Source organism: Hylobates moloch, unplaced genomic scaffold, assembly GCF_009828535.3.
Source record: "Hylobates moloch isolate HMO894 unplaced genomic scaffold, HMol_V3 SCAFFOLD_17, whole genome shotgun sequence".
In the NCBI taxonomy this organism is placed as follows: Eukaryota; Metazoa; Chordata; class Mammalia; order Primates; family Hylobatidae; genus Hylobates; species Hylobates moloch.
In genome coordinates this window covers 27,562,263-27,575,997 of record NW_026652292.1, presented here as the reverse complement: position 1 = coordinate 27,575,997, position 13,735 = coordinate 27,562,263, and positions in this window count along the sequence as shown.

Genomic DNA, 13,735 nt, shown 5'->3' with positions numbered 1-13,735 from the left:
AGGTACTGCCCTAGTTGCTATTGTTCTGTATATCTTCCTCATAAATTGAGAAACATTATCTGAACCTTCTCAACTCCAACCCTCTCCCCAATTCACTATAATCTGACTTTTCATGACATTCCTCTAAGCAGCTCAAATGAAGGTCACCTGTGTCTTGCATGTAGTTAAGTCAAATATAAATTTTCTGTCACTATTTAATGCATCTTCCTTTATCACAAAATAGATAACTATTTTGTAAAGAAAAATAAAAGCTTTCTTTTTTATGACTTCTACACTTTACTAGTTCTCCCACTTCTTTCAAATTGAGTGTTCTCTGGTACTTGAAACTCAGGAATTCTTAACATGAGTTTATCATCTCCACAAACGAATCCCAATCCCTACCTCCATCTTCCTCTCTCAGGGGTAGGGGAGCAATACCTACTTCTTTGGTAACACTTGCTAATTTACAGCATGGTATCATGAGCCACCTAGCTGGCCAAATTACAAACCTGGGAGTCTTTCTTAGCTGCTTTTTCTACCTAATTTCCTGATGAGCCACAAGACTTTGTCTTTCAAATGCTTCCGTTCTCACGATCCTCACCATCACGTATCAAGGTATGACTTGTTTTAGAGTCCACTTCATCAACATCTCACTGAATGCTTTCCCAATCTCCAGTTCTAATCCAGCCTTTTTTCCTATGGGTAAATTTCTTTTCGGAAATATAAAGCTGATTCTATCACTCTGCTGCTAAAATCCCTTCAATTTCTTCTTATTGCCCTTTGAGGGGCAGGGAAAGCGTAGTCTGCTAGTATGAGGTGAGAAGTCCCAATTTGTGCTTCTCTCACCTTACATTGTACTAAACCCCATTCAAATAATAAACCCCAGTCATACTAAATTTAATTCCTCAAAAGTTACATCTCATTTGGAATGCATAAGTACTATTTCCATCTGTTGCCTAACATTTTTTAAGCTTTATTGAGGTATAACTGAAAAATAGAATTGTACATTTTTAAAGTGTACAGTCTGAAGATTTGATCTACATATACATTGTGAAATAATTACCACAATCAAGCTAATTAACACATCCATCATCTCACATTGTTGCCTTCTTTTTTTTTCATGAGAATGCTTAATATCTATTCTCTTAGCAAATTTCAAGAATGCAATGTATACAATCACCATGCTATCCATTAGATCCTAAGAAGTTATTTTTCTTGTAACTGAAAGTTTTTACTCTTTAATTGACATCTCTTCACTTCCCTAACCCCACAGTCCCTGGCAACCAACATTCTACTTTCTTTATGTGAATTTCACTTTTTTCAAAAAAGATTTCACACACATACAGTATGTATCTTTCTCTCTCTGGTTTATTCCGCTTACCATAATGCCCTTCAGTTTCATCCATATTGTCAAAAATGTCAGTATTGTCTTCTGTTTTTGGCTGAATAATATTTGATGGTATACATATATTGCTTTTCTTCACTCATTCTTCCATTGACTGACACTTCGGTTGTTTCTATATCTTGGCTATTATAAATAATTCTGCAATGAACATGGGAGTGAAGATATTTCTTCTGGAAACTGATTTTGTTTCCTTTGGATATATATCTAGAAAGGGAATTGGCAAATCGCATGGTATTTCTATTTTAATTTTTTAAGAAATTTCTGTATTTTTTCCATAATGGCTGTACCAATTTATACTCTGACCAATGATGTGCAAGGATTCCCTTTTCTCCACATCTTTGCCAAACTTTGTTATCTCTTGTTTTTTTTTTATTTTATTTTATAATAGCCGTTCAAACAGATGTGAGGTGATTGTGGTTTTGACTTGCATTTCCCTGATAATTAGCGAGGTGATGGTGAACACTTTTTCACGTACCTGCAGGCCACCATTTGTATATCTTCTTTGGAGAAATGTTTATTCAGATCCTTTGCCCATTTTAAAAATTTATTTATTTATTTATTTGGTTGTATGGATTTCTTACATATTTTAGATACGAATCCCTTATCAAATACATGATTTGTAAATATTTTCTCCTAATCCATTGACCACCTGTTTATATTATTAATTGTTTCTTTTACTGTGTAGAAGCTTTCTTTCTTTCTTTCTTTCTTTTTTTTTTTTGAGACAAAGTCTCACTCTGTTGCCCAGGCTGGAATGTAGTGGCACGATACTGGCTCACTGCACCCTCGACCTCCTTGGCTCAAGCAATACTGCCAATTCAGCCTCCTGGATAACTGGAATTACAGGCTTGTACCACCAAGCCTGGCTAATTTTTGTATTTTTTGTAGGGACAGGGTTTCACCTTGTTGCCCAGGGTAGTCTCGAACTGTTGAGCTCAAGTGATCTGCCCACCTTGGCCTCCCAAAGTGCTGGGACTACAGGTGTGAGCCACCGCACCTGGCCTATGGAAGCTTTTAATGTGAGGCAGTCCTACTCATTAATTTTTGTTTATGTTTCCATATTCAAAAAATCATTGCCAAAACCAGTGTCAAGGAGCTCCCTGCCTTACTCTATATGGATTAGCTTTCAGCTGAATTTTTTAAGACCAGGAAGCCTATTCTGATTCACACCCTTGATTACCCCTTATCATATGCTCTATATTCCTGCTCTTTAGTTCTACAGCATAGCATGCTTTTCTTTTAAGACAGTATTGCTATAACAGCAATATAATAAATATAATTTTAAAAAAGTATTATAATTTCTTGTTGATCATCTACCTTATACATTGTAGCTCAGTGAGGACAGAACCCATGTGTGTCTTACTTACTGTGTCTGGTACAGAATATATTGTATATGCTCAGTAAAGATTTCAGGCATTGGAAAACACTGAATGCCTTAGCAATATTGAGAATCCCTGAGGGCACAATGGTGTACCTTAGAGTAAGTTTCAGCAGAATTTTTATTCCTTTTTTTAAAGCTGAATTTTTCATTAAAAGTGGAATCCCAGTGTTTTGACTATTTATAGAGACATGGAAATTTCTATATGTGTTATACATCAACTCTGTCCATAGTCTTATTGTCAATAATGATTCTAAACTATCTCCTGCTTCTCTGCCAAGAGGAGGCTGACAGCTGTCTCCAGTGTTGTATTTCTATATCCTAGGTGTTCTAATGGTGATTTATCATAGAAACACTTATCAATTTGCCCCCATTCTTTGGTTTTCATCTGTGTTTCTGACTACACTTTTCTTTTATGATAATGGATCCTTTTGTTTATCTTAATTCTGCCTTGCTATAATTTTAAGGAGCTCTGTCTTCTACTTCTATTTTGTTGTATGATAAAAGAAAAAAATAGTTCCCTTACAATAATATACAAATGTATCCAGTGTTTAATATGGCCTCTCTTCACTTTGCAGAACTGAATAATCTAGGGTTGTCTTCATATCAAAGTCCATGGTCAACCTATTCTTGCAGTTACTTTAGTTGCCTTCATCCCTGTATTTCGGTGTAACTGTCAGTTACTTCTGAAGTGATTTTTCATTTCTCTGCTTCCAATTGTCAATAGGGCAGGAAGACACCCTTAGAACACATCATCCATACCTGGATTTTGTCATCATGTTAAATTCTTAATGTAGCCAATGTAGTCTTCTCTGATGGTCTAGTTGTTTATTGTGTAGGGCTGTGGCTATTTCATTATTGTGTTCTACCTTTTTCCTTCCTAGAGTATTTGTAGTTTAACAACGGTTCTCCACTGAGGACTAGTATGGACCCAACTAAATAACTATTTATTCTTAAGCATTTGGCATTTAGTTGGGGAAAATACTGTTTTCCCAGTGGGACTTTCCTTGGAACATTCTTATCAACACAACTGGCAGATCTCCTCTTGTCTACATATGAACTTGGCTTTCCTGAGAGTTCATGTTAGTAAAGACAATGTGGCAGCATAGGTAGAAAACATCTGTTCTTTTAAACTGGTTTTGTTCTTCTAAAGTGTTGCTGGTTCGTTGTAAAATAGTGAGGCTCAAGGCAGATATGTATATTTTGTGTGTATATGAAATATTTTATGTGTATAGCATATATAAATATTTATAACTTTAAGACCAAGACATTTTCAATGTAAGAAAGATTATAGCTAAGATATGAGCCACCTGGACATCCCCCAAGTCCTTAGCTTGCTTGAGTAGATATAACCTTTAAGCTATGCATAAAATTGTCTTGAAAGCCTATCTCTTCTAAGGCAGAAGTGTAGCTTATGTCCCAGTATCTCCAGGGATTTAAAACAATTATTTAGTTAAAAATTGTCAAAAATCATATATATTTATGGTGTACACCATGATGTTTTAAAAAATGAATACATTGTGAAATGGCTAAATCAAGCTAATCACCATATAATAACCTCACATACTTATCACCTTGTTTATTGTGGTGAGAACAAAACATCTCCTCCCTTAGCAATTTGCAAGTATACAATACACTGTTATTAACTATAGTCACCATAACTGAAACTTTGTATCATTTGACCAAAGTCTCCCCAGTCCCTCTCCATCTCCCACTACCCTCAGTCCATGGTAACCACCTTTCTATTCTCTGCTTCTATGAGTTTGCCATTTTTAGGTTCCATGTGTAAGTGAGATCATGCAGTATTTGTCTGTTTTGTCTTTTCTCCAGGGATTTTTGGTGAGGACTTAACTTTCCCCTCAGCTTTTCTGGCCCCAACAACCTTTTACCACCAAACTGATCTCTAGAATGTGGTCACCTAATTGGTGCTCTATTCCATTTCCATAGTGACTCACCCTGATGCACACCATCCAGTCACTCCCAAAAAGAACTGACTATATGGACAACAGTTTTCATTAAACTTTTAGAACATGGAGAAATGTTATGGTTTAACACAGAATCTAAAGCATTTTTTGAGTGAACTTGGGAGTCATATATTACTGCCTAATCAGGCAGTAATATATCTCCAATACAGTTTAACATGTCTATTTGTATAACCATGAAAATTTTCAGTTTATAATTTTATAATCTGTTGCTTTTTCTTTGCTCAGAGTATGAAATCTAGAATTTCCTATATCTTCAATATTGGGATAAAATTACTTATCAATCTAGTAGAGGTGAAGAGTCAAAAATGCAATAGGTGAAAACAGTCTAAATAGTATTTATCAATGTGTGAAATATTTTGTAAATATTATTGAATATAGAGATTATTTGGAGATTGTGTTAGTCTGTTTTTATGCCACTAATAAGGACATACCCAAGACTGGGCAATTTATGAAAGAAAGAGGTTTAATGGGCTTACAGTTGCACATGGCTAGGGAGACCTCACCATCATGGTGAAAGGCAAGGAGGAGCAAGTCACATCTTACATGGATGGCAGCATGCAAAGAGAGGGCTTGTACAGGGAAACTCTCATTTTTAAACCCATCAGATCTCACGAGACTTATTCACTGTCACAAGAACTGCATGGGAAAGGCCTGTCCCCATGATTCAGTTATCTCCCATGGGGTCCCTCCCACCACACATGGGAACTATGAGAGCTACAAGATAAGATTTGAGTGGGGAAACAGAGCGAAACCATATCATTCTGTTGCAGTCCCTCACAAATTGCACGTCTTCACATTTCAAAACCAATCATGCCTTCCCAACAGTCCCCCAAAATCTTATTTCAGCATCAACTCAAAAGTCCATAGTCTGAAGTCTCATGTGAGACAAGGCAAGTCCCTTCTGCCTATGAGCTTGTATAATCAAAAACAACTTAGTTACTTCCTAGATACAATGGGGATACAGGCATTGGGTAAATACAGCCATTCCAAATGAAATTGCCAAAACAAAGGGGCTACAGGCCCCATGCAAGACCAAAATCCAGTGGGGAAGTCAAATCTTAAAGCTCAAAAATGATCTCCTTTGACTCCATGTCTCACATTCAGGTCATATTGCTGCAAGAGGTGGGCTCCCATGGTCTTGGGCAGCTCTGCACTTGTGGCTTTTCAGGATACTGCCTCCCTCCTGGCTGCTTTCTTGGGGTGGTGTTGAATGTCTGTGGGTTTTCCAGGTGCACGGTGCAAGCTGTCAATGAATCTACCATTCTGGGGTCTGGAGATGGTGGTCCTCTTCTCACAGCTCCACTAGGAAGTGCCCCAGTAGGGACTCCGTGTGGGGGCTCTGACCCCATATTTCCCTTCAGCACTGTCCTAGCAGAGGTTGTCCATGAGGGCCCCATCCCTGCACCAAACTTCTGCCTGGGCATCCAGGTATTTCCATACATCCTCTGAAATCTAGGTGGAGGTTCCCAAACCCTGAGTCTTGACTTCTGTGCACTTGCAAGCTCAACACCATGTAGAAGCTGCCAAATCTTGAGGCTTGCACTGCGGGGGTCCATTCCACAGACCCTGACCCAATGACAGATCAATAACGTACACTGACAAAGATATGCTACCTGTCAGTCCTGCTAAGGGTCTGGGCCCACTCACAGTCACCAAAGAAGGTGCTGTAAAGAGTAGCAGCTGTGGCCTCATTCAGCCAGCGAAGCTTGCATTTATTCAATATAGACTAAATGACAAAGGTCTTGAGTAAACACCACTAGAGTATAATTGACTTGTTGCGGACCCCCTGAGTAGAGAGCAATTATACACACCTGGTTGATCAAAGGTTGTCTTAGGACCACATGAGTAAACAAGTTATTTAGATAAACTACTCTACATTCTTATGTATCTGCCCCCTAAGCTTTTAAGAGATTACAGCTGCCTTCAGCCAAACACTTTATGCAAACCCCCAGGCCTTCCAAAAGGGTTTGTGTTCAGTTCCTATAATTTCATCTTAAAATTTTTCCCACCAGCCTGACTGAACTCCCACATTGCACCCTCTGAAACGGCAGCCCAAGCTGTACCTTGACCCCTTTTAGTCATGGAAGGAGTGGCTGAGATGCAGGGCACCAAGTTACTAGGCTGCACACAGCAGAGGCACCCTAGGATTGGCCCATGAAATCATTTTTTTCCTCCTAAACCTCCAGGCCTGTGATGGGAGGGGCTGCCACAAAGGTCTCTGACATGCCCTGGAGATATTTTCCCCAGTGTCTTGGTGATTAACATTCAGCTCCTCATTACTTATGCAAATTTCTGCAGCCAGCTTGAATTTCTCCTCAGAAAATGAGATTTTCTTTTCTATTGCATTGTCAGGCTACAGATTTTCTAAACTTTTATGCCCTCTTTCCCTTTTAAAACTGAATGCCTTTAGCAGCACCCAAGTCGCCTCTTGAATGATTTTCTACTTAGAAATTTCTTCTGCAAGATATGCTAAGTCATCTCTCTCAAGTTCAAAGTTCCTTAACTCTCTAGGGCAGGGACAAAATGCTACCAGTCTCTTTGCTAAAACATAGCAAGAGTCACCTTTGCTCCGGTTTCCAACAAGTCCCTCATCTCCATCTGAGACCACCTCAGTTTGGATTTCATTGTCCATATTATTATCAGCATTTTGGTCAAAGCCATTCAACAAGTCTCTAGGGAGATATTTTCCTGTCTTCTTCTGAGCCATCCAAACTGCTCCAGCCTCTGCCTGTTACCCAGTTCCAAAGTCACATCCACATTTTCAGGTATCTTTTCAGCAGCGCTCCACTCTACTGGTACCAATTACTGTGTTAGGCCATTTTCATGCTGCTGTTAAAGACATACCCAAGACTAGGCAATTTACAAAAAAAGAGGTTTAATGGACTTACAGTTGCACGTGGCTGGGAAGACATCACCATCATGATGGAAGGCAAGGAGGAGCAAGTCATGTCTTATGTGGATGGCAGTGAGCAAAGAGAGAACTTGTGCAGGGAAACTCTTATTTGTAAAACCATCAGATGTCATGAGACTTATTCACTATCAGGAGAACAGCATGGGAAAGACCCAACCCCATGATTCAATTACCTCCCACAGGGTCACTCCTAGATCCCACAACATGTGGGGATTCCGAGAGCTACAAGATGAGATTTGGGTGGGAACACAGAGCCAAACCATATATATATAAAGAACTACTATTACTAAGGATAGCTAAATTTATGTGGAATATATTTGTTTATTCAATATTTGATAGAAAACAGAATATTTAAGATTACATTTTATAATTTCTGGATATTTTCAAATTAGTGACAGAACATGAAAAATTTTATAACATAACACACTTAAGAAAAAATTAAGAACTTGTAAAGCTTTAGACTTTCTTTTGAATTATACATAAAATATAAAAAACAACATTCTTTACAGGAATATGTAGCAATCCCAAGCTACTCTGGATCTTATATTTATCCAACTTGCTAGCTATGTAATGCATAGAGCTGGAGAGTTATCAAATCAAATGTGCATAGCTTAATGACAAAGATAAATCTCAACATGTGAAATGAAATGTTTATGAAGCACCTCAACATCAATAAGTTAGTATAATTATGAAAATTGTTGGCTAGGTGTGGTGGCTCACACCTGTAATCCCAGTTACTGAGGAGGCTGAGGGGGGAGTTCAGCACTGCAGTGAGCTGTGATTGTGCCAGTGCACTTCAGCCTGGGTGAGTGAGTGAGACCCTATCTCAAAAAAAAAAAAAAAGGAAATTAAACAACTTTCAGTAGGCTCAGTGTTCTTTTGAAAAATACAAAAAAGGTGCAATGCTGTCATTGTTATCTAAAAGTGTTTTACTTTTTAAAGATCAGTGGTTTCAGTATTCAAAACATTTAAATTCACTTCACTCACTTGCGGCTTCTACATCTTCAATTCCTATCTTTCCCTTAATCACGCATACACAGACACAGACTTGGGCTCAATTTAGTCTTATAAATCACAAGAAGGGTAGCTTTATTTTTAAATTAACATTTTTTCTTAACATTGATAGAAAGAAACAACAGCATCCTTTGTTTTATCATTACTATTTATCTTTCTTCATTTAACTTGAAGACTCTAAAATATGCCAATAGTAGAAATAGTGATTATTAGAGAATCATTTATATTCACATTAATTTTGTAATAGAACACTAGAGAGGTAAACTTATTAAATGTTCCTTGAATTTAATTTCAAGGTTTAAAACATACGGAAAATAAGCAGGATAATATAGCCTTCACACGTTTACCCACGACGGTGTCATTACTCTATTTCAAAATTTTTTGCAATGATTATTTAAAATGTTGAATTCTCAATTCTCTCCCCAGTCTCATTATTAGTCTCTTTCCACTCTGGAGGCAACTGTATTTTTTTATTTTTTATTTTTTAAGTACATATCTATGTCTTTCATAAAATACATGTAAATATGATCAAGTAACTTTTATCTGCTTTTTTTACTTAATTAAATATTTTTGAGGTTTACCAATGTGTTTAAGAGCTGAAAATCCTTTTATCTTATAGATATTTATGGTTTGCCTTTTCTGGCTGTTTGCTGCAAACATTGCTATGGTGAGCATACTTGTACACATGCTATGCACAAACCCAGGTATTCCTCAGAGTTCATGTGGTGACATGGAATTATGGGCTTAGGGGACATTCACTGGATATTACCCATCATCCAAAGTGTTGATACTAAGTTACAGTGTCACAAATATAAAATAAGTGTTCCTATTTTCTATGCATACTCACTATATGTTTAGGCCTTTTGAATTGGCTATAGTTCCTTGTTTTCATTACTTTCATTTTAGATGGACTCTTACATCACAGAGTTCATTCAGTTTGTTCTGTATATAGAGATATTTGGCTTCAGTCTTTGTTTTGGATCAATCTTAATTTCAACATAATTTCGAATTAGCCATTAGGTATTCAGTCAAAACATGTATATGGTGTATCTGTAAATGTATAGGTGTACTAATATATTTACAGATAAATATGTATATTAAAAATAAATAGAAAGTGAGGCTTCGATGGGAGCTATCAATCCTACCCACTAATAACTGAAAAAATGGGCAATGTATCTGGCATCCATTCATTCTTTCACTTTTTTTCCTGCTTCCTTCTTTGAATTCGATGCTATTCATCTCATGCTGGTCCCTCATAAAATAGTCAAAACTTTACATCAGAAGATATAATACAAATCACAGAAGATTCTCCGTGCCTCTTTCTTCCGTTACATAAAGGTCATTTTGAATTTATGGTGTTCAACAAGTGCTTTTAAAAAAGAAATGTACTTTCCTTTAATTAGCTCTTGTGAAAATGCTGGTGATGGCCACCTAACGTAAAACAGTATTTAACTTTTCATGTCAGTTAAGTGTCATTTTCTGATGAGAATTTTTTTAATGACATCATTCTATGGAGAGATGTCCGTAATGACTACTCCACTTTCCCTCCCTTCCCATTTACTGGGGCAAGAGAAAGAAGAGAAGTGAGTGGTAGCATTCTTGCTTTCTGTGACCCCATAATTAGTCTGAACAGAAAACATGTTATTCCAAATACTCTAGAAGGAATTGAAGTTGAGCTTTTTATAACTCCCAGATGCTGCTGCAGGTTATTTTAAAAAACACTTCACTTTTGATTCATCACCAACTGAACTCATAAATTGGTTGAAGAATAATTTTTTAAAATATTTTTATATTCAAAAAAAGTTGAGTATTTAGACATGTAGCTAATGAGGAATATGTAATATCTTTTCTGAAAGGCATAGAAACAACAAATAATAGCAGTAATTACAAAAAGTCTGACATTTATTAAATGGTCTTTACATAACAGACACTGTGGTTATCTCAAGTATTCATTAGAACCACTTTTATGATGTAGGTGATATAGCTGTCTCCCTACCACCATTATATAAAAGAAGAAACTGCTTCTTTGTACAAGTTTAAACATCTCCTCAATGACAGATCTAAGGCATAGATATATGTGACCCGAAAGCCTATTATATACCCACTTCTACCACTTCTCTTTAAATTGAGAATATCCAGGAAACATACCTTTGGACTTACCTAAAAGCTGTAATGTTTTGAATCTAGTGAAGGTAAGTTGTAAGTTGAGCTTCCTAGTTTTATAATTGAAGACACTAAATTACACAGAGTGTCAGTGATTTGAAAAAAGTCCTATACAGAGCTAACACAGGGTCTTCATTACAGTGCATAACGTATTGTGTAAGATGTATTTATTTTTGTGTAATGTTTTCTGTAATTCCACTTTGTCTTTATTAATTTAATGGAAACCTATCACAAAATTAATGTAGCTGCCAATTTTTTCTACATAATGTTCTTCCTTCCATTCTTCTGACAACATGATTCCATTTACTTTAGGGACTATCTCTTCTCTGTTCAATAGGGTTCTGGTTTATATGGTTATGAATCATACATAGTTTTCCAGTTCTTGCCAATGTATAGCTGGGCATTTGACCCATACCTGTGCAATCAAAGCTCTGTTATCCTGGTCATAGTGATTAGTTCACAAATGGACACACAGCCCAAGACAAATAGATGTCCAGGATTTTATGTAAAGGCACTGGGAAAAGTACTTTCTCTCTTTGTTCAGTAGTTCTTAAGCTGACTTGATGAAAGTCCGAAACTATGTTCAGCCATTTTTTTCAAGTGGGAAAGATACCAACACAGAGAGATAAACTGTACTGAAAATAAAGAGTACTAAGCACGTGTATGAAAGAGAGAGAATTAATAATCCCTAATAGCTCCATGCCCCAGAATTCCTATTTACTGAGGCTAATCAAATACATTTTTGCTTAAGCTAGTTTGAATAAAATGGTTATGATTAAAATATTTGGATATGAACTGTAGCTTGATAAAGACATAGATTATGTTCTTTTTTCTCCTCCCTCCGTCCCTCCGTTCCTCCCTCCCTCCCTCCCTCCTAATCTCCCTCCCTCCCTCCCTCCCAATCTCCCTCCTTTCCCCTTCCCTCCTTCCTTCCTTCCTTGCTTGCTTTCAAGACAGGATCTCTCTCTGTCTTCCAGGCCGGAGTGCAATGGTAGGAACATACCTCACTGCAGCCTCAAACTCCTGGGCTCAAGGGATCCTCCCACCTCAGCCTCTAGAGTAGCTGGTACTACAGGGGCACACCACCATCCCCAGCTAATTTTTTTTTTTATAGAGAGACCAGATCTTGCTATGGATGATTTCAAACTTCCAGGCTCAAGTGATCCTCCCACCTAGGCCTTCCAAAGTGCTGGAATTACAGAAATGAGCCACTGTACCCTGCCTTGCTCATTTCTTTCTTTTTTTTCCTTTGTTTTTTTTTTTTTTTTTGGTATGCTTTAAGTTGTAGGGTACATGTGCACAACGTGCAGGTTTGTTACATAGGTATACATGTGCCATGTTGGTTTGCTGCACCCATCAACTCGTCATTTATATTAGATATTTATTCTAATGCTATCCCTCCCCTGGCCCCCCACCCCCAACATGCCCTGGTGTGTGATGTTCCCCTCCCTGTGTCCATGTTGTTCATTTCTTAAACAGTTCCTCTCACTCTTCTTTTAAAGGCAGTTTAAGATGAAAGGGTAATGGCAACACTAAGTTGGTTGTATAATATTGTTTATAGCTATGTCATCCAATATATTTTCTTAAGCAATGCTGGAAAGTTAGTTTTCTTTAATATTGAAACTAGTTGTCACATATGATTAAAGAATAAAATAATTTTATGATTATAATAAATGATAGCTAATGATAATAACTATATTAGTAAAATTAATCATGACATTTATTCAAGTACTTTTACAATGTGGATTGCATGAAGAGTATTGAGTTTATCATTTTATTGCCTTTTCCTAGTCAAATCAATGTTCCTCAATGTATAAAAAAGTGAGTTTTGCTTTTGTTCCTTAATGCCAGTAACATGCTCTCTCTCTATATATATATTTTTTGTTTTTCTCCTGATTTCAGAAATTTGATTTTGTTTAGTTATTTAAAGCTTTCTCATATTTTTAGGAATATGGAATTTGTCAAACACAAATATACTTTACTCAAGAGAGAAGATAATTTCTGAATAGATATTGAAGAATCACTGTACTATTTATGTAGTTTTAATGCTTAATACCACTTCAACATTGTCTTCAAAATTAAACAAATGGTAGGATCCTTTAATAAAATGGATCATTATTATACAAATGCAAATAGGTCAACATTTATACCAAGAAAGATACATGTATACCAGAAAAGCTTAGCATAATAAATATATAAGGTAAATGGTTGTTCCATATTCTGACATTACCAAAGAGTAATGACATTTTCTGAACCTTACTTTCTGTAATTACTGGTTCATATAGCAATACTTGAACCAAAGCAATACTTGAAGCAACACTTGAATCAAAGAAGTACCAACTAAATATTATTAATAGGTAATATAATTAATATTTATTGATAATGTAATATTTATGTTAAACATTCTATGTGCTTTACCTTATCCTTCAAAGTTTCTATGATATAATATAGTTTATTTCTTTATTGTAAAGAAGTAAGATAGCATTTAAAGAGGATATGTAACTGGACTATGTTAGTCTGGCTTGAACTGAAGTCTCTCTGATGACCAGACTCTTAACCCCTAAATAATGTTGTGGCCTAAACATTAATCTCCACTTTTAACTGTCGTAAAAGAGTTTAGTTTTACTCAAAACTCCTCAACAGATTTGCAATGGAAAAAGCCAACTATTTTCCGTCTAAGCATTTTACTTAGTTAAAAAAATTCATTTTCTAATATTTATATATGTGCAAATGTATGTGCATGTGTAGTGGTGAATACATATCCTTACTATACAGCTTAACATTTAAAAATAAATATCGAAGAGTTCATCTCTTGTATAAGGAATAAAAATTGTGACACTGGCCATTATAAGGTATTAAAAAATTCATGGCAACTTGTGAAAAACGAAGGATGTTATTAA